This window comes from Hirundo rustica, chromosome 5 (genome assembly GCF_015227805.2).
Source record: "Hirundo rustica isolate bHirRus1 chromosome 5, bHirRus1.pri.v3, whole genome shotgun sequence".
Lineage (NCBI taxonomy): Eukaryota > Metazoa > Chordata > Aves > Passeriformes > Hirundinidae > Hirundo > Hirundo rustica.
The window spans coordinates 2,848,124-2,868,496 of NC_053454.1; the positions used below are offsets into that span (position 1 = coordinate 2,848,124).

Sequence of the window (20,373 nt, forward strand, 5' to 3'; positions counted from 1 at the left end):
TAAATTCAGCTATTTGGAAATGTCTGCCTATAAAACACCCACCAGACACATCAAGTGTACCAGGGAGCATCGTGTTAGCCATCTGCATTTGCCAGCCAAGAAACCCCTGCACAAATCCCGGATTTATATGCACGCCTCGAGGTTTGGACACACCAAAAGTAACGAGGGCAAGTCTATGTGAACAACTGCATTGGCCTCACTTGGAAAATCTGGCTCTGTCTGTACATTTTGAGAAAGAGCCCATCTTCCTCTTTCCTCCTGAGTGATTAATGCTGTAATGACCGAGTTAGACAGGAAGCACAGGGAAAACAGGTGAACGTTTAAAAGGGGGCAAGAGGGAGAGGAGTTCCCGTCAGATGATTAATCAGACAAATGAGTTATTTGGAGAGAACTGTTTGCATGCAGCTGAGTTTTCTAAGATGTAATGAAGTAATTGCATTATGAAAATAATCAGCTGCTCTGCATTCTGATCATTAGATGCTGATGATATAATTGTGGTATAATGAAAAGCAGTCTGGTGATTATTCCATAGAGAAGCTCACTGCAGATAATATTCAAATTTACTTTATTTTGGCATCCTTTCAAAGAAGCTGCAAGTACAATATAAACAGCTGGACGGTGAGGTAATGTTATTAGAACTTCTGAAATACGTCCCCTTTTTAAACTGTTATCTTGAAAAAGTTCTATGAGCTTATCTGCATAATGCCAACTGAACTTGTTTGTGTTTTATGGCAGCTCATTAAATAACTTTGTTCTCTATTTCCTTTGGGAACCAACAGTTGTTTTTTTGGGGTTTCTTTTTCCCTCTGAATAATTAATTAGAAACCATCCCAAAGCCATATAGAAGCAATTCTCTTGTATACTGAATTATATTTCACCACTTATTCTCTTCTACTGACACGCTAAGATAAATGCCAACGTCATGTGTGACATGTGACTGACATTTATGGCCCTTTGCAGGGCAAAATACCAGTCTGATCTTCCTCCAGATGTAATTTCACTGCTGTTTGAACGCCAGAACGCTGGATTTTCTCAAGTTAATCAAGGATCTCCAAAGCAGGCACCTGGTATCTAAATTGGGATTGCCTTCCCAATTTTTTGACACAAGTCAGACCATTGGGCTTTGATGGGACAAACAGCTCTAGGCAGAAATCTGCTTTTCTCCAGAACATCTGGCAAGTTCTGAGGAAATTAATCTCCCAGCCAAATAAGAAATCCAAGTTATTTTGCTGTCTTGTTAAAAGTTGTGTATTTCCCTGCTATCGCCTCAGTATTTGAATGCACCTTGAACAGTAAAATGTAGTTTTATGCTCTGCTGAATATATTGCTTGCAGGGAAATGTCTGGGCTACAACATGGGCTAATCTTTGACTGGTGACAAGCTCTTTGTTTTCTACTCACAGTTTCTTCATTATCCTTCCCCAGACAAATATATAACTGCAGCCCTGTTTGATGGGGAATAGTGGTGAGAAAGCAGAATTGAACATTGTGCTACTCAGTAAGGACCATTAGTTTCTCTTTGCTACAAACAAGTGTTTCCAGCCTTGGAATTTCCCAGCTGATTTAAATCCCCTCCCTGCCTTTCTATTCATGATACACATGGCTGTTTTTTGAATTTGTTCTCTAATGCAAAGAGAAAAAATTGCCGATTCAGTGCGGTGTGAAGCCAGCCAAGTCTAGTAGCAGGAATGGGTAGAGGTGGTGGAAAGGGGAATAGTAAGTGTTAAACAGGGGCTCCTGAGATTTTGACCTCAAATGTCCTCCTTCTGTATTGAAAATATGCTAAATACAAAATTCTTGCGCTGAGGTTAACCTTAGTTCTTAAGGATTTTTTTTTTTTTTTTTTTTTTGGTAGCTACTGCCTTGCATAGCCAAGCCTGTGCTGTTTGGGAGGTCACTGTGCTCCCTGGGTCAGTTTCTGCTTGTTCCACTTAGACCTGTTGTAAAACCAGAGTAATTAAATGGTTGTAATGCACTAGGACAGCTCCCTCTTCTCTCCCTCTCCAGGCCTCAAAAAATACATTCACAGCTTCAGTACCACACCTGTGATGTGCTGAATCAAGTAAAAAGGCTGGAATAAAACGCTCTGTTTCATTTGATAATGTTTTAACATGGGAAGTAGAAGCCCACACCTCTCATTGACTCTAATTAGAACAGCACGTAACTGGCAGGGCTGAAAGTAAAGCATTACAAAAACCCACAGATGTTTCTTGTTGTCTCAGAAATCCAAAAGAAGTGGGGCTGGGGAGAGGCAGGACCAGAACTTGAAAGGGATCTGTAAGCTTTTGAAAGGTGCTTAGTTGCCTAATTCTAAATTGGTTTAGTAAAACTGAAGCACCTGTACCTTAAAGCTGTGTATATATATATATATATATATATATATATATTTTTTTTTTTTTTTTCTCTTCATCATTACTTAAGACAATAATTCTATTTTGGACCTTTAGAGCCAGAATTTCATTTCCTGCTTTAACTGCTAAGAGTCACTGCCAGATGGAAAGAGATAGAAAAAGCCAACGGGACAGAAAAATTTTGCTGCGCTCCAGCCTTTGCATTTCAGCCAACACAGGGAACTTCTGCAGAGTCCAAATGCACTAAAGTTGGAGTTGATATATCTTAGCCTGTTGGCCTGTGGAGTTGATTGCTGACTTGCTTTTCCTGACTTTCCTGCTGCAAGGGTCTCCAAATGGCATTGTTACTCTAAAGTGCTGTTAAAAGGAGTAACGACCGTGACTCCCTCCTCATTACGTTTCTATACAGGGAGCTGGGTTTTTCATGTAACTGCAAGGTAAGTTTCTGAGATGGTGCTTTTTCAGTGCCTTTTATTTTACTGCAGTAATCAAAGAGAAAAATCATTTCTTTGGCATGTTATGTGAATCCAACAGAGAAATGCCGGAGGGAGACTTCAGGAGTTGCTGGCTGTGTATTCTACTGGCAGCAGACAGGAAGGATCGGGATAATTCCTGCACTTTTGATGGGTTGTGCTATCTCCAGATATTGCTGAATCATTGAGGCCATAGAACTTCCACCTGGAACTCATAAAAATGTTGGGGGCAAGCAGCATTTCGATCTAAAATTTACCACATTGAAGCATGTACTGAATTAACTTCTTTTGTTTCCTTTTTAAATGCTGCCAAGGAGAAAATCGCTGAATATACCTACAGGGTTTTTTCTCACTACCACCCTCCAGTCTATCTAGCACACAAATGGAAGCTCTGGATATGTGGGTCTTGTGGATAAAGAGAATAATCTTTTGCAGATTTTCCCTGGTCTATAAGTTGATTTATTACGTAGTATGAAGTGAAAGACGGTTTCATCTCTTACTGGGTATTGACATCATCTTTACATTGAACAGCAGAAGTAAATCTGTGAATGTCCAAGTGACACAGTCAGATGAATCTTGGATACAAATGTGGTGGGGGAAAAGTCCTGGGAAACATCAGCGCTGCTGACAGGATGTAATAAAGACAGGTTGTACCTCTGTCATTGATTACGCCTATGAGAAGGGTCCTCAGAGAAACTATAGCAGAACATCTCTGTTTTAAGTATTTTAAGACCAGAGCTCTGTTAACAGCCATGTTTGGCTGTATTACTGTTATTACAAGTTCTGCTGGGACAGCACAGCTGATAATATTAAAAATAATAGTCAAAAATATTAAAAACCTACACATCAGCCAAGCTATTTTCTCCTTCCTCCCATGCCCAGTGTGTTGAGCAAATCACAGATATAGTTAACGAAAGAAATCCTACCCATTCTTCCTCCTAATTCACACAGTTTAAACATTCTGCAGAGCAGGGTGTTGGTAACAGATGGATTGTTACAGCGTGTGCCGTGAATACCTAGGAAGGATGGAATGTATTTTGTATCAATATTGTGATTGGGAAATAAAAATCCTTGAGAAGACTCATTTCTGTGAGCAAGCAGAATAGTCTGGTGGTGTGGAGTGGTGGGGAACAACAAAATAATCATCCCATGTAATGGAATAATTAGTTCCAACAGCTCCATTTCCATAGGCGGGCAATTCTGATCTGCAAATAGGACACAAGCTAAATATTAATGGCTCAAACAGATCAAAACATCACAGAGGAAATTTTTAGCACTTGGTGTACTTTTGTAGCCGATCTCGATAAGATGTTGGGGGAAGTTTTGAATGACCTTTAATTAAGATAGTTTAAGGGAAGCCTTTGCAGTTCAGACTAATCTTTCTCATAATGCATCGTATGCCTCCTTGGTAGCTGCCATAACATTACCATTTCCTCTGGTGATCATAACCAACTTCTGTGTAGTGAGGATCCCTATCTACGAAGCTTAATGTTTCACACCTCCCATTAGGCTCTCCTGCTAAAAGCAGTTTTCTACTGCAATTGTATTTTCATTGCAGGTCCCACCCATACTGACCACGGAGCGTCAGGGCCCATTTCCTCCTTTCCTCAGTCCTAATTGAAAAACAACCAATTTTCACTGCTTTTAACACACACATCACTCAGAGCTGAAACATTTTGCTTAAGGCCAAATTTTGGTCTTTGCTGACCATCTTCATTGGGCCCAGAGCGTTGTGACCAGTGGCACAAAGTCCAGCTGGAGGCCTGGAGGTAGTGGTGTGCCCCAGGGGCCAGTGATGGGTTCAGTCTTGTTCTTACTGTTCAGCAGTGACCTGGATGAAGGGACAGAGTCCCCTGAGCACATCTGGTGATGATAAAGTACTGGGAGGAGAGGCTGATCCACCCGAAGATTGTGGGGCCATCCAGCTGGACCTTGGACAGGTTGGAGAGCTGGGTGAAGAGAAACCCAGTGAATCTCAAAGAAAGGCAAATGCAGGATCCTGCACCTGGGGAAGAATAACCCTGAGCACCAGAAATCTTTCCCTGTGAGGGTGGGGAGGCCCTGGCACAGGGTGCCTAGAGAAGCCGTGGCTGCCCCTGGATCCCTGGAAGTGGCCAAGGCCAGGCTGGACAGGGCTTGGAACAGCCTGGAACAGTGAAAGGTGTCCCTGCCTGTGGTGGTGCAGAACTGTTTTATTAGGTTTTTATAAGAAGTTTATGTTATGGTTCATTTCACTGTATCCTCAATGTTGTAACCCTTTTTGTGTTTTCTGTATAACAAGGTGTTTTGTGTCAGTCCTCCCACCCACCTTGCTCTGGGGCAGCCTGTCTCTCCAGGGGCCCTCCCAGGTTGCGAAATCTCAGGGAGAGGGCTTCAGGTGATAGGCCCCCTGGGGGGAATTCCTTTAGCTTTGGATTTTAGTGGTCCAAGGCTTGGGGGTGGGCACACCTTGTTACCCCCTGAATTCCCTGATTTGTTATTTTGTTGTGTACTCCCTGGAACCTGGCCCCCGCTTATAGGGGGTAGGAGGGAGGAAAAAACTCTCTCAGCGTCTCAGTCTCGGAGGTCTGAGCCTCTCTGCTCCTCAACTCTGGAGCTAATAAACATCTTTTAACCTGCTAAGCTGAGAGCCAGCCTTTTCTCTTGTGCTGCTGTTGCTGTCACAACACTTTTGGGGTCCAGCTGCTAAGCCGAGAAGCCGAAACGAACCAGGACCATTCTGTGGCTGGGTTGACTCGAGCTAGCCAGAGGTCATCTCCCGCCTGGTGCGGGACGGAACCAGACACACCTGCCCATGGCAAGGGGGTTGGAATTTGATGCTCTTCAAGGTCCCTTCCAAGCCAAACCATTCTGGAATCCTGTGATATTTAAAAAACTAAGATAATGGTAGAGCCGGTACTTTTTAATTTATTTTAGCAGTGGAATGTTATCTAAAAAGTAATTGGTGCTTGATTCCTTTGTTGGGGAAAAAAAAAAAAGGGGAAAAAAGGAAAAAAAAAGGACCTCTGAATTTTAGCAAAGCTCTGAAATTCAAATGCAAATGGAGGGTCTTGCACCTGGGGGAGGATCAACCGCAGGCACCAGCTCAGGCTGGTGGTGACCTGATGGAGCAGCTCTGGGGAGAAGGACCCGGGGTGGTGGCGGATAAGAAGTGTCAATGACAAGCAGTGTGTCTTTGTGCCAATAAAGCCAACAGGATCCTGGGGTTTATTAGAGAATTTCCAGGAAGTTAAGGGAAGTGATCCTGCCCCTCTGCCCAGCCCTTTTGAGGCTCATCTGGAGTGCTGTTTGCAATTCTGGGCTCCTAAGGACAGGAGGGACATGGAGTTCCTGGAGAGGGTCCAATGGAGGCTACAACGATGAGGAGGGGACTGGAGCATTTCCCTTTACAGGGAAAGGCTGGGAGAGCTGGGACTGTTCAGCCACAAGAAGAGACACCTGAGAGGGGATTTATCAACGCATACAAATATCTTAATGGTGGGTGTCAAGAGGAAGGGGCCACACTCTTCTGTGGTACTCAACAACAGGACCATGGGCGGTGGTCACAAACTGAAGCACGGGAAGTTCCACCTAAATATGAAGAGAAACATTTGTTCCTGTGAGAGTAGAGCAGACTGCCTGGAGAGGTGGTGGAGTCTCTTTCTTTGGGGATATTCAAAACCTGCTTGAGTGGAGTGGTTGGACTACCACTAAATGATCTTAGAGGTTGCTTCCAACCCCAACCATTCTGCATTCTCTGAAAACTTCCATTCCCATCAATGAAGCCAGGATTTGTCTGTAGCTGTTTATTTGGAAAAGTGGGCTAGGTTTGTGCTTGGAGGCTCTGCTATGTCCTTCCAAGAAGCTGATAACCTTTCCACAAATGCCCTCCCTGAAAGGAAACAATCAGCAGAACGAGAATTAAAATGAGCTGAAGCAGAAAATTAATCAACCAGGAGGAGTTAATGGATTAACTCCTTTCCAGGCAGTGTCCCTTCCAGCATCCCTCCACCTTTCCAAGGACAGGGCGAGCATGAGAAGTGTCCCCTAGCCTGGAGATGTGCCTAGCAAAGCCAGGCTCAGCTGGTCAGGGAAGTGTGCCCAGCCTTCTGCACCGCTTGCTGAACAAACGATCATTTAATCTCCAATTAATCAGGTCACTAGTGCAAATGCTAAACTGACCCCTCATACTTCTTTCTCTGACATCTGCAACAAAGTGCTGAGAAGCCTGAGTTCCTGAGGGCTTTTCTTTTTTTATTATGCTTTCTGCACTAAAATCAAAGAAGGCCAATGATTCTGTTATACAATAGAGTATCTGACTCACTCTTACAACTGTTTTTAACGTTTTTGCAAACCCAGGGATTTTTAATGTTTAAATCAACAAGAAACAAAATTAGTTCCATCACTCTTTTTATCAGGATCTCAGGAACTAAAAAAGAAAATCTCACAGTAAACTTGCTTCCCACTCCTAAATCCTGTACTGTGTCACAATTTAATAATTCAAAATTCCCACAAAGTCTCTCTGCTCCTGAAGGAGGTAATCTATCAGTTTTTCATCGTGTTTGCAGGTTAAATATTCACTTATGGTTTATTAGCACATCTATTGTAGATGATCAACTTTGATTAATGTCCAAATGCTACAAAGTTTCTCATATTTAATAAATATTTTCCGTAGTCCCTTATTACTTTATCAACATAAATTACAATAACTGTCTAATAATTGTAAATCAATACAAACCCTGCAGTAAATCATTCTGAAGCAGAGAGCTGTAAAAAGGGAAATCACAGAATCATTTAAGTTGGAAAAGCCCTCTAAGATCATCAAGACCAACAATTTCCTCAGCACTGCCCAAGCCACCACTAAACCATGCCCCCAAGTGCTGCATATGTGGTTTATTAACCGCCCCCATGATGCCACAGTTTTCCTGTTCCTTTCCCATGACAATCTAATCCAATGCCAATCTGAACTTCTCTTTCATTCCTTTTTTATACTTTCATTGCTGATTTTTTTTTTTTTTCCCCTGAACACTCAGCAGCTGGCACAGTATATTGGTTAAATAATCTCATTTGAACAGAATTTTTTTACCTCATCTCAATTCACTGGGATTCAGAATGTGGGGCATTTGGGGTTTTTTTGCTATGGGCTGAAGATGCCAAGTGTGATTCTTGGGGTCTTGTGGTAAATTTTACTTTGGCTATCTGTTGATTTCTTTCTATTTAGCTATTTCACTGAACCTTGTGTATGCACTGAAACCAACACACTTTTGTGCACACACCTTGAAGAGAGTGAATTTCAGAGCCTTGGTTTCAGCACAGTGGGCCTTATGAAGGGACTTTGAGATGATTGGGGTTGGAAGGAACCTTAATGATCATTTCATTCCACCCCATGCCCTGAGCAGAGACACTTTCCACTAGTTCAGACACTGCAAACCCTGTCCAACCAGGCCTTGGACACTTCCAGGGATCCAGAGGCAGCCACAGCTTCTCTTGGCAACCCAGAGATAGAGCAATCCTGTCTAGATTTAGGTTGGAAGATGTTGCTTTCTGCTGGCTGTTCCTTGGGTATCCTCCAAGGCACTGGAGAGAGGAAAGTGTCTCTAAATAGCAGTTCCCAAAGTAGTTATCTGAAGCAGGCAGGACACATCTTCCTCCACAAGTGACAAAAAAGGAGTGACTAACTTTGATTCAACACCTACCTTTTGGATGGCTGAAGTTAAGGAGGATGAATCATACTGCTGCACTGGTTTCCCTCCGCTTTGCAGAACAAGGATTTTATTGTGGCTTCTATCTTTATGCAGTCCTTGCCCCAAAATCTCTCCTAGTTTTATGGTCTTGGAAAGACCTATTTTACAGAGTCATGCTGTTGAGCAGAAATCACAGGCTGGAGACTTGGTATGAGGAGAGCAAAACCCACTGGATTTAACTGCAGGATATGCTATTTGGTGAACTGCCTTTCAATAAATTTTCCTATGATTATTTTCTCTGGATTGGCCAATCTGTTTAATGTTTCCTGCTCTTTCAAAGTGAGCCATTATGTCTGGGATGATTTCAGGCCCCTAATGTGAGTGTAAGTACTTTTAACAACAAAGTCTTTACTGTGCCGGAGTGAGTCACTCCCTGCCAGCAGAACCGTTCGTTAAAATTATTGCCAGTTCCTGCATTATAAAAAAAGGTGATTTTTTTTTTTTTTTTTTTTTTTGGTCAAAAAACTCTTCTCACCAATTTTATTTACTAGGACTGATGTGCCCTCCCTGAACATTTCTGCTACAAAACCTCTGCTCAAGTCCTCCAGTGCTTGATGAGCACAACTTATGACACCCTCCACACACCCCCTTTATAGCTTGGTATCCCCATTTCCTTTGCACTTGTGAAATCAGCCTGTCTTGATTCCTTTTAGTAAACAAATCAACTATAATTTACTGGGATTAGAAAATGCTGTCCAATTCTTCCCTCTTACTCAATAAACAAACTGATCTGTCAATATATATTCTGAGCAATATCCTGTAATATTCCCACTGAGATTGGTCCCACTTGAAACTTCTAAAACCACATCCAAAACTTCAGCTGCAGCGATAGATGCAGAGACAACCCAACATATCACAGAAATGAAGATTACAAGAGTATTTAGGAAGTTTTCTGGATTTCTTAAAAATATCAGGGACAATCCCCCCCCAAAAAAGAAAAAAACCAACAAGTGATGCGCATGGGAGAATGATGGATACAAGATATTAATTCTTAGAATCTGTGAGCTGTAGTGTACAAAATGAAGCCCAGAGACATATGTTTGGGAAGCATTAAATAACACCAACTCTCCAGCAGGCATAAACCAGCCAGCTAGATTGGGAGATGTCATTAAATAAAAAGAAAATAATAGAATTATCAACTATCAGCTTTATTTTTCCCCAAAGGACAACACAACTTATCTCAGAAGCTACAGACATGCATAACTATGGCCTAATATTGAAAATTCATAGGTTATAAAATCAGAAGACACCAACATGTTCACTTAATTTGAACTTGGTGCAGTTCGTGCACTTTCACAGGGCACTTCTTGCATCAAGGCTGTAACTTTTGACAGCTCTTCCAGAAAAACATCCCCAAAGACTCGAAATAGGAGGAATCAATAAGCTGCTTTAGTAATTTGTTACACAGAACCCCCATGGTTTCAAAATGTGTGTTTCATTTCCAAAATGATTTAAGTGATTTTGTCCATTGGCTTTTGCCACGCTTCTGTCAGCCAGATTAAAGAGCTTTCCATTATCAGAAGTCTTCTCTCTGTGTGCCTACTTATAGATTAGAAGGTGACTTAATCATAATCTTTCCTCAGATAAACTAAACAAATCAATATTGTTTAGTCTTTGGCTGTAAAGAAGGCTTTCCAGACCTCTATAAATCCAAACACTCTTTTGGACTCACTACTTTGCAAGGCGTGGTGTCATATCTGAAATATCTGACATATTTTCTTCTCCTATTTGTATGATTTTCCCTGGTTTAATTTTACTCTCTGACTTGAATCAGGCCACCTCACCAAAGCGTTCAGAATGTCTGTGAAATCAGTCTTTTATTGCTCTTACTTTTTTATCACTGAAAGCTCTTGGTGATAAATGATGTAGGGGTGCTGTCTGATCACTTATCCCATTTATAATCCAGATTTTATTTAGGTTTTACAGAGTTCTGATGGATCATGCTCACATTTTGTTTACAGACTCCTCTCAGAAAACCACTAAAATAGTCTTCCTCTATTATCTTAGATGTCTTTTCCACTAAAGGACTCTATAATTTATTTTTATCAGAGTTTCTCATGCTGCTTCAGCTTTTCACTTCTGGATGGCTTTTTGAAAACACTATGACTTGATTGACTGATTTGCTTTTAACTGAATGGGTTTGAGGGTCTTGGTCTGGCTTTAGTGAGCCAGTATTTTCCTCTGAAATTTGCCAAAACATCTCGTAGAATTTGCATCCTGATTGGTGAAAGGCCGCAAATACGTGGGCTACTCTCTTTATTTGCACGTATAAGAGGTGCTAACAGTGTTTGTGACAGCTTGTGGGCTTGTTTCACATCCTTTCTAAAATATTTCCAAATTTACATCATACGGTGGAAGCAGCCAGAGATATTTTCATGTGGTTCATCTGCAGATGTACACCAGGAAATACTTTTGTTTCTCTAAGCCTAAAGGGGACAATGTAGGGAAGGGTCTCATTATATTGCCAAATATTCCTATATCTATACTTTTAAACTTCTCATTTACATGTGTTTCAACAGTCTTACAGAAGGTGGTAGCAGCTACCCTAGAGAAAGCTTTAAGCCTCTTGCATGGTTTCCTTTTCCAGGAAATACTTCTTTTTTTCAGTTGGAGACCTCTTTGCTCTTTAATACTATATAGGTTTTATAGAGGAAGCAGTTGAATCACCCATTTCAAGTGAAAATATGCTAAGGAATAAGAACATTTCATGTGTGCTTCATGTGTTTACGACCAAAAAGTCAAATTTAAATCAGAATCTCAGCACCATAATCTTTTAGCAAATGTTACCAGCTGTTCAGCTCCACACTTTCTTCCTTCTTGAAGCAAGTAGGAAAGTGAAAATCCATCATATCAGTTAGAGGTTCCTAGTCGCTTTACCTTGACAGATGATACATCAGAGTGCCTGTCTTTCTGGAAATTTTAGTTTTAATGGGCTGGGATCCATCTTACTGCAGATACTAAAATAAAAATATGCATCAAGTCATTTAGATGACTTAAGCCTATATATATAGGCTCACTTTAAGATGTTCTTCTGAGAAATGGGACTTAATTTCTCTTCTATGTCCATTTATTATGTCACAGTGTATTTTTCTTCATTGAAATGGCCAACGAAAACAGCATGGCTGCTGTGCTATTATGATATCCGTCCAAATGCTAACAAGTGTGAGATTATTAAACAATAATAATAAAAAAAAAGTAGAGGCGTATAATAGGCAGAAAAATTCATCTCAGTGAAATTCTGAGAAATTTGCCAACAAAATTAATGTGAGAGAGAAATCATGATGTAAGAAAAAGAGATCATGAAAGGGCAATAGGAAAAAGAACACCCCACCCCACACACCCAAAAAATATTTTCTAAGTGCTACAGTCAGTTGGATATAAGGAAAATTCCTTGTTCAGACACACATAATTCTTTATTACATATAAATGTAAATCACATGTGTAAAATATAATATATTGTTTCCTGTATGGTATAATACCTACTCTGCATTCTTCCCTCATAGCTGTGCAGAGCCCTGCATGACAGAGTGTGGACGCTAAACAACCTGCTAGATGATACTATAATAAAGATCAATATACAAATTTACTGTAATAAGGACAAACAAATTATCCAGGGGCGAGCATGGCTTTTGAACACTATAATCTTTGTCCACAGAGCAGCAGAACAATGTCAAACTCTGAACATCTGAAATACAGGAAGCAAAACAGCCTCTTAACCGAGGCTTTTTTTCCACATAGGTGTGACCCTGGTGGCAATGGGAAATAACAGACAGATTACAGAGTAGATTTCAGGTAGCACAGAAACAGTCCTGGAAATAAGGGTTTTAAACATTTTCTCCCCTCTGGCAAATAAGAACTACTTTGAAAAGTGAGCTGGGACCTTGTGCCTCATGTACCATCCAGGGTGGCTTAATGCCACTGGGGCTTTTGACAGGAAAACTGGATGAGAAAACGAGGAAAGCAAATGAGGCACGTTGATATCCGTGACATTTTGTATTGGTGCTTCTTACATAGAATCCTTATGGTTGGAAAAGCCCTCTGATGTCATCGAGTCCAACTCTTAAGGCAGCACTGCCAAGGCCACCAGTGACCAATGTCCCCAAATGCCACACCCACACAGCTTTTAAATCTCTCCAGGGATGGGGACCCCAGCACTGCGCTGGGCAGCTGTGCCAGGGTTGGAAAACCCTTTGGGTGAGGAATTTTCCCCCAATATCCAGTCTAAACCTCCTGGCACAATCTGAGGCTGTTTTCTCTCATCCTGTCACTCGCTGGTTTTGAGAAGAGCCAGACCCCCAAATCTGGGGAAAGTTGCCCAAATCATGAAGGCTCAGCGGGAGCCTCCAGTGCACTTCTCCAGCAAGGAGTGGTTTCTTGCCTTTGTGCTTGCACCCCAGCGGTTCCCAGATTTTTGATCCATTAACCCATTAGAACTCCGACCTTTCACAGAATTCTCAAAATTTTTTGTCCAGCTGTCAATTTATCCTGGATCTCCGCAGTCCCTTGGACTGCTCGTCAAATGTAGAAGTATCACATTAAAATCCAAACATCTGTTACCTTATCTTTCTTTAAATCCTGCTTTGCAGCTCATTTTCCTCATGTAACCTACTCACATTTTCCATTTGCTGCTTGTTTACTTCCAACCTCTACCCTGCATTAACAGCAATAAAAATACTAAAAATGCCTAATTGCCTCATTTCGTTTTTGTTATTTTCCGTGGACTGAAATACTTTCTTCTGATAATTCATTTTACTTTCATTTCTAGTCAGCCTGGCAAAAAATGAAAAGGAAGATTAAATTATTTTGACTTGAAAGAGTATTTGTTTGACCTTACACAAAGTAATTAAAATTCTTTCTTAAACTCTATTTTTTACTATAAAGAAATTGATTTTTTAAACACTAATTTTAGTTTGAAATTATCCTTTTCAGCTTTATCCTTTTTTTGAAACATTATGCACATATTTTGCTTGATGTGATTCAGCTTCTTTTTATATTCATCAAAAATATTTGATAGAACAATTTCCTGTACTCAGAGACATAAATGATTAAAATGTTTGAATACCTTACTATATTCGCTTATGTGAAAATTCAGACTTCATGTCCAATTTCATGTATTTTTGTTTTAATCCATAAAGTTTGCTGGGCAATGATGCCTCCATTTAGGGTTTGTGTAACACCTGCCACAAAAATATTTGGACCTTAGTGTGGATTTTTTATTTCTAGTCCAAACCAAATGCCAGGAAAGGATGGAAATTGTCTTTTCCTGTCCTTTCCAGATTTAAACTTGGGTCAGGTATCTCTCAATAAATATGCTGAACAGAAATATTCACATGAATAAAAACCTTATTTATACAGCCAAGTGGGAGCACTTAAGGGTTGTTTAATGTCTAAGTACAAAACTATTAACAAGAACATAAATTTTGCCAAGAATGTTGGCAAGAGATGAAGTATTCCTTCAAGGATTTATCTGTACCCATTAGTTTAGGCCTTTTGCAAGACACTAAACATCAGAAAATTTAGCTAAGGTGTCACTTTCAGGGCCTGAAAAATGTTGGAGAGGGTTTGGACACCTTTTGCTACATTTGGTGTGTTTTAAATAGCTCCCAAACCCTCTGGGCCATCAGTATGCAATGACTTGATGAATATTGAGATGATTGAACGTGGAAGATGAGGGTGGGAGAGAACAACAAACAGAACTGGTTGTAGTTGTGCCACCAGCACAGGCAACTACAAAGCGCCACCAAATTTTGGGAGCTTTCAGCCTCATCCACAAAATAACAATGATCCCGAATTTTAAGCTATGATGGAATCAAAGAATGGTTTGGCTTGGAAGGGACCTTAAAGACCATCTTGTTCCACCCCCTGCCATGGACAGGACACCTTCCACTGTCCCAGATTGCTCCAAGCCCTGTCCAGCCTGGCCTTGGACACTGCCAGGGACTTTTGGCTTCTTCACGCCATCAGAGCCAAATTATTTAAGAAACAAAAGATAATGGAACAGCATTAGCTGTGTCTCCAATGCTCCTCAGCTGAATTGCATGACAACTTTTGGAGACTCGGGACTTCCAGCTGTATGGAAATGTCCCACTCAGTGGCAGAAATGCTGGTGAGGAGCAATGATCTCAGATTTCTGGCCTGTTTTCAACTGGGATCTGCAGTGTCCTTTTCTGGTATCACACAAAGGACAGCGAGTTTCAGTATATCCTTAGGATATCATATAAAATAACTGCACTAATTATTCCTAGCTGAATATGAAATTATCCACTCCATTCTTTTTATTATTTTTATTATCCCTTCCCCCTCTGATCCTGCAGCACTTTGCAGGTTTGGGACTATAATCAGCAATTCTGTGTGAAAACTTATCACCCGATTAAACACTGTTGGTTCAAGTTGATAGGAAGAATTGCCTAAAAATTCTGAGCCAAGGGTTTTACTTTTAAAACCACTACTTAAAAGGGATACAGTAATGTAATTAGTCAGGGATGTAATTAGAAACATTTCGGTGATGGCTTGAGTGAATGACATTTCTTGCTTAGCCGTGCATTTTGGCAATGTTACACCCTGATTCGTGTTCTCAAAGTAACTTTTGTTTTGAACTTTGAACAGGGTAGAAATGGAAAAAATAGCTGGCAATTGCTTTGAGGGGGTGCTCTTCTGGGCTCCCCAAAATGACTTTGCTACAACCCTGGCCCTGTGTCATGGCCTTTGCTCAGAATGAAAGGGAATTTCAAGCAGCAGTTTCATGTCAGCTTGAGCAAAAAACGGACTTTGGATCTTGAAGAGATGTAAGGAAGCAGCTTCTAGAGACAGAATTAGTGATACTTGGGCTAGGACTGACGTTTGGCTCATGTTCAAACATTTGGCTGGGGGATAACTTAATGTGACACAGGGCAGGGTTAGATGGGCTATTGGGAAGACATTGTTGGCTGTGAGGGTGCTGAGCCCGGGCACAGGGTGCCCAGGAAAGCTGTGGTTGCCCCTGGATCCCTGGAAGTGTCCAAGGCCAGGCTGGATGGGACTTGGAGCAACCTGGGACAGTGAAAGATGTTCCTGCCCATGGATGGGGCTGGATTTAGTTGGTGTTTATTGTCCCTTCCAATCCAAACCATTGCACAATTCTATGACAGCTTAAAATTCAGGATTGCTGTTATTTTGTGGATGAGTGTGGAAACTCCCCAAATTAGGTGGCCCTTTGTAGCTGCCTGCTCTAGCAGGGGTTTTGTGGCCAGATGTTATCCTCTAATTGCTTCGGTAGAAGCACAGTGAAGAAAGGTGCTTCTTGAAGGGTTAATAAACATGAGCAGAGCAATATGAAATGGAGCAGGATAGAAAAGATTCACTGTGGGTCTGTTTTATTTATGTTTTGTTATCCACGAGCTTTAGGATGGCAAAACGATTTGGAATTTAAGCTGGGACTACAGCTCAAATAACGGGTTGGAGTTTGGCAATGTAAAATCTCAAGGCCTTTATATGCAGGATCTAAATCTGCATTTATATCTTTAATTAAATGATTTTCTTTTTTAAATAAAACACATTTCCTTGGTATATTTGAACGCTCTTCATTGTAGGAGAACAACTGATATTTTTATGACTACCTGTTCAGAAACAGCTTTGTACACACAAAAAGGCTGTACATAAATTTGCTTCTGTGTACACAAAAGAAAAATTGAGTTTTTTTAAGGCTGTGTAACCTGTTCTTTTTTTTCCCCCTCTGTAAAAGCTGAAGGGTTAAGCCTCTCTGTAATTTGCCAAATCAAATGTTCTTTCACCTACTCGGTGATGGATGGAATGTACAGATGTTTCATCATCATTTAATACTGAGCAAACCCCTCTAGAGTTTCTCCAGACCTCCTTATGTTATGTAGTACTTATTTAAAACTATGCCTGACTTTTTTTTTTTTTTTTTCCCTGTACTAAATCCTTTCTGCAGAGTGGCTTTCTTTAACAGGATGCCATAGATTATTTTCCTCTTTTTTTTTTTTTTTTTTTTTTTTTTTTTGTTTGGCCTTCTGGATTTGGTATTTTATGCTCGGTTTAGAGGGGTGTGGGGTCTGGTGAGGCATTTTGGGATGAACCTATCTTTCACTGAAGGTATCAATTAAAACCCCTTCTCTCTGCCCCAGGGTTGGTACTTCTGGTGGCTCATCTAAGCAAAGGGAAGGGTTAAACAACTCTATTTTGGCAACTGCTTGGCACAGGGCAGTGAGTCCCCAGCTCATATGACACTGCAGCCACTGTGGGAGAGGGACTGAGTTAACATCAGCGCTTCTGAGGAAAGCTTTGCCTTGCACCCTGTGATTTGTTTTTCTTGCTTGTGACACGGTGCAGGCTTTTGTTTAAAATGTGCATAATTTTGTTGCTACAGTAGTTGCAGACTTTAATCAGCAGTAAAGATAAAACAGAGTCACTTTTGTTCTCCCGCTAAAGCTCTTCTCATGTGGTGTCACTGGCTGCTCAGCAGCCACATTTATCCTGGATGTTTTGTCCAGCCTGGCCAGTCCATGGGAGCAAGAGCATTCCTCATTTGTTTTTTCTTCCTACAGCAAACCTTTTCCACACATTTTCTCTTCCATGTTTAAGAATCATGATCAATCTGGGAGTAACATTCATCCTTGCTCACCCCCCTGTGCATGACCCCCCCAAAAATGCCAGAGTACAATTCCCCCACTATTCCACAACCCCCTGATGGACCTGATTTGGCTAAAAACTCTTAAGGTGAATGGTGGAGGAGGTCAATCTGATCTCTAACCAGATAGTCCTGATAAAATCAGGTAGGAGGATTTCTTTTCCTTTCACACAAGCAGATGAGCAGACCAGAACCAGCAAGTGCCAGATATAAATCTTATTTGAATGGAGTAACACTGCTCTCTCCCATCTGATGATCTGTCCCTTCATTTCTCACTACTAAGAAATAAATGCACCTTTACTGACAGAAGAAAAAAAAAATGCTCTTAAGACAGTTCATCAGTTGTGTAACCCCACTTGGATTAGGACAGGGAAACTTAAATGAAAACCACAAAATTTAAATTTCTCATCAGAAATTGAGAGCAACGTGCTTCCTTCCTCCCCCCCTTGCATCTGACCCTTCTGTTGTTGTTAATTTTTTACCACACTGGAGGCTGTCGAAACAAAACTGAGCCAGTGGACTCTGGTTGCACTGTGCTGTTCAGGGACAGTTTTGTGCTCTCCTCATAGCAAGGGACAGGAAAGAACCTGACATTTACCTCTGCTGCTTGCCAAGAGCCAGCTGGTCTGACAGCATATGTGTATTAGCAGGACAACTGGCAAAGCCAAGCTTTGTGTGGCACGTGCTCATTTCTTGCCGTGAGGGGGGTCAGGAACCTGGCACAATAAAAGCTGGAGGTACTTTAAGATTTTGGGGAGAATCTGTATAGAAAATACAGGACAGAAATCCACAGAAAGTTAAGTCCTTTAATGCTATTCATAGACGAGCTTATTCTGTGCATAAGTGAATATGGAGGTCCATTAAAATGAGCTTTCCCAGAAAAGCTGCAATACCGTGACTGTTTTAGTCTCTCATACTTAAATAATTTTGAGTCTACTCTTGTCAGTACAGAAAAGTCTATGGCTGAAAGGTTTTTCTTCCATCTCTTTAAATTTGTGGTGCAAAAACTGGTGTTTCTCATTCTCATTAGTATAGGGTTTTGTCTGGGAAAGGGTGCTTGACCTTACAGGACCAAGATGAATTTGGCAAGAGAAGAGGTAATAAAGAATTTGGGTGCCTTAAGTTGATACCTGACTGTACGACAGAGTTCCTAACAGAGGGACATTTTTATAGACTAATTTAAAGGAATGAAAATCAGGAACCTAATTTTATTGCATTTGCTGGAACCTTCTTGTTCAGTGAGCAGGAGGAGAGGGTTAGCAGTGTCCAGACCTCCTGTTTGGCATGAGAAGTGAAGAGCTTGGAAACCATTTATTGCCTGAAACTGTAGTCTGCTGGTCTGCAGTCCGCTTTTCCCTTTAGCTCTGGAAGACAGGATCTCTAATTTCCATTTTACTGACACTGAAGTGGTTCTAGGATGAAACGCAAAGGCACAGAAGCCTCGGAAAGCACATCTGAGCCAACACGCAGGAGGTCTGTGTGACAGCCAGAGCCACCACCTCCTCTGCTGTGCTGCAGTCCCACATCTAAGCACACATAATTTCCCAAGTCTCCATCATTATGGCCATTTCCTTCAGCAATTTAGATTGACTCATTAAAACACTTCCCCTTCGTCTTCCCAGATGAGGCACGTTTAATGGGTGTGTTACATAACATCACACCTACCAGCACTGCTCTGAACTCGTGTGAAGGGCCATTCAGCTCTGTTCCACCACATTTATCTAAGCATCCAAGTCCCATTTTGCAGATGCCAAGTCTTCTGTCAATTACTATTCTGGTCACTTTTTGAGTTTAATTACAATTTCTAATGATACAGTTTTCAGAGGTAATCTGGAGATAAAACAGGGAAGAGATTGGGCAATTTTTCAAGAGATAACCACTGTCACCTTATAGAGGGGGAAAAAAAAAAAAAAGACTTAAAGTAAATGTCCTCAGTGTATTAGAATGTCTTGGAATACCTGAATATTTGCCTACTGAGATAACACTCCTGAAACTTAGTGTTTGGAAATAACATTACAAAAAAAGTCTGAGAAGGGAGATGTGAGCTGCGTAACAAGGTATTATTTAAGCTTATTTGCTCAGTATCTTACTTTTACACTTTCAACCTGTATCTGATGTCCACGCAGCTGTAGCTCATCAAATTACCTTGTAATTTACAACTTTATAATTCCCTGCAACTAATAACAGGCACAAGAATTAAGGTCTTACATGAACAGGTGGAGAATCTTGTGGCAACTTTTGCTCACTCCTTCCCTTTTCACCCTTGCTAATCCCATTAGGTGCTTTGCTATGTCACATTCAGGGCACATTATTCCTTTATTCTTACACCACCCCATGTCCTGGGCAGTAATCTGGAGCCTCCCTCCTATCACCTCCTCTTGCTGTTTTAGTGAGAAACAGGGAGTTTTTATCAGGAGGCAAAGCAAGGAGCCAGTACACAGCACTATCATCGTCGTCATTGCACTTTTGCAGCACTGAAGACAAGTATTTCAAGATAATTTGCCATTAATATGTATTAGACCAGGTCCTGCGGGTGTTGCTCTGGGTTTAGGCAGATCAAGGTCAAAGGACATCACAAAATACAGGATTTGGACTCTTTTGCTGTGTTAGCTTCTTCTGCACCATTGGGATTTTCCTTTTAAGAGGGACCCATGTTGGAAATGCAGACTACATAAGCCCTGACCCACTTTTGGGGAAAAGATGTTATTATAAATCACCTTAAAAGGCTCTTAAGATATTTTTGGCCACTCAACACATAATGAAAATTTATATTCAATACTTCAATGCAGCATATTTCTTAATATTCTAAATGGGTCAAGGCATCACACCCACATTGACTTTGAATAATGCTCATTTTTTCTGCTTGTTTGCATGTCTTTTTCTAAAATCATTAGTAAGGTTTTTAAAGCATTTACAGTGTCAAATAAATCACAGGTTTGAATTACTCTGACAGTAAGTTTTACTGTAGGGTGAGTTGAGATATTATCAGTAACACAGAGTTGAGCACCTCGTGGGATGGCCTGTATTGGCCACTTACCTTTAGAAAATCAAGACACTGAATAGTAAATTTTGGGGGTTTTTTACTGAGTCTTCCTCATCTTCTGGAACATTTTTGTTTTGTCATTTGCTCCTATGATTTCTATGACTCTGCTCCCTCAAATGTGATCACACCCAGTGTAGCAATTACAGATATTCTTGGCA

The 20,373-nt window shown here is 41.0% G+C and overlaps 1 long non-coding RNA gene across 5 annotated transcripts; it reads left to right on the forward strand.

The window, feature by feature from the left end:
* Positions 1-528: 528 nt before the first annotated feature.
* Positions 529-3,907, forward strand: LOC120753139 (uncharacterized). 5 transcript variants are annotated; one of them, XR_005700983.1, is made up of 4 exons: positions 529-623; positions 961-1,067; positions 2,447-2,787; positions 2,885-3,907. It is a non-coding gene; the product is annotated as an uncharacterized LOC120753139 (long non-coding RNA). The 5 variants fall into 5 exon arrangements; XR_005700986.1 differs by lacking the exon at positions 961-1,067 and adding an exon at positions 1,403-1,497 and having other exon boundaries at positions 533-623; XR_005700985.1 differs by lacking the exon at positions 961-1,067 and adding an exon at positions 1,425-1,497 and having other exon boundaries at positions 548-623.
* The last annotated feature ends 16,466 nt before the right edge of the window (positions 3,908-20,373 follow it).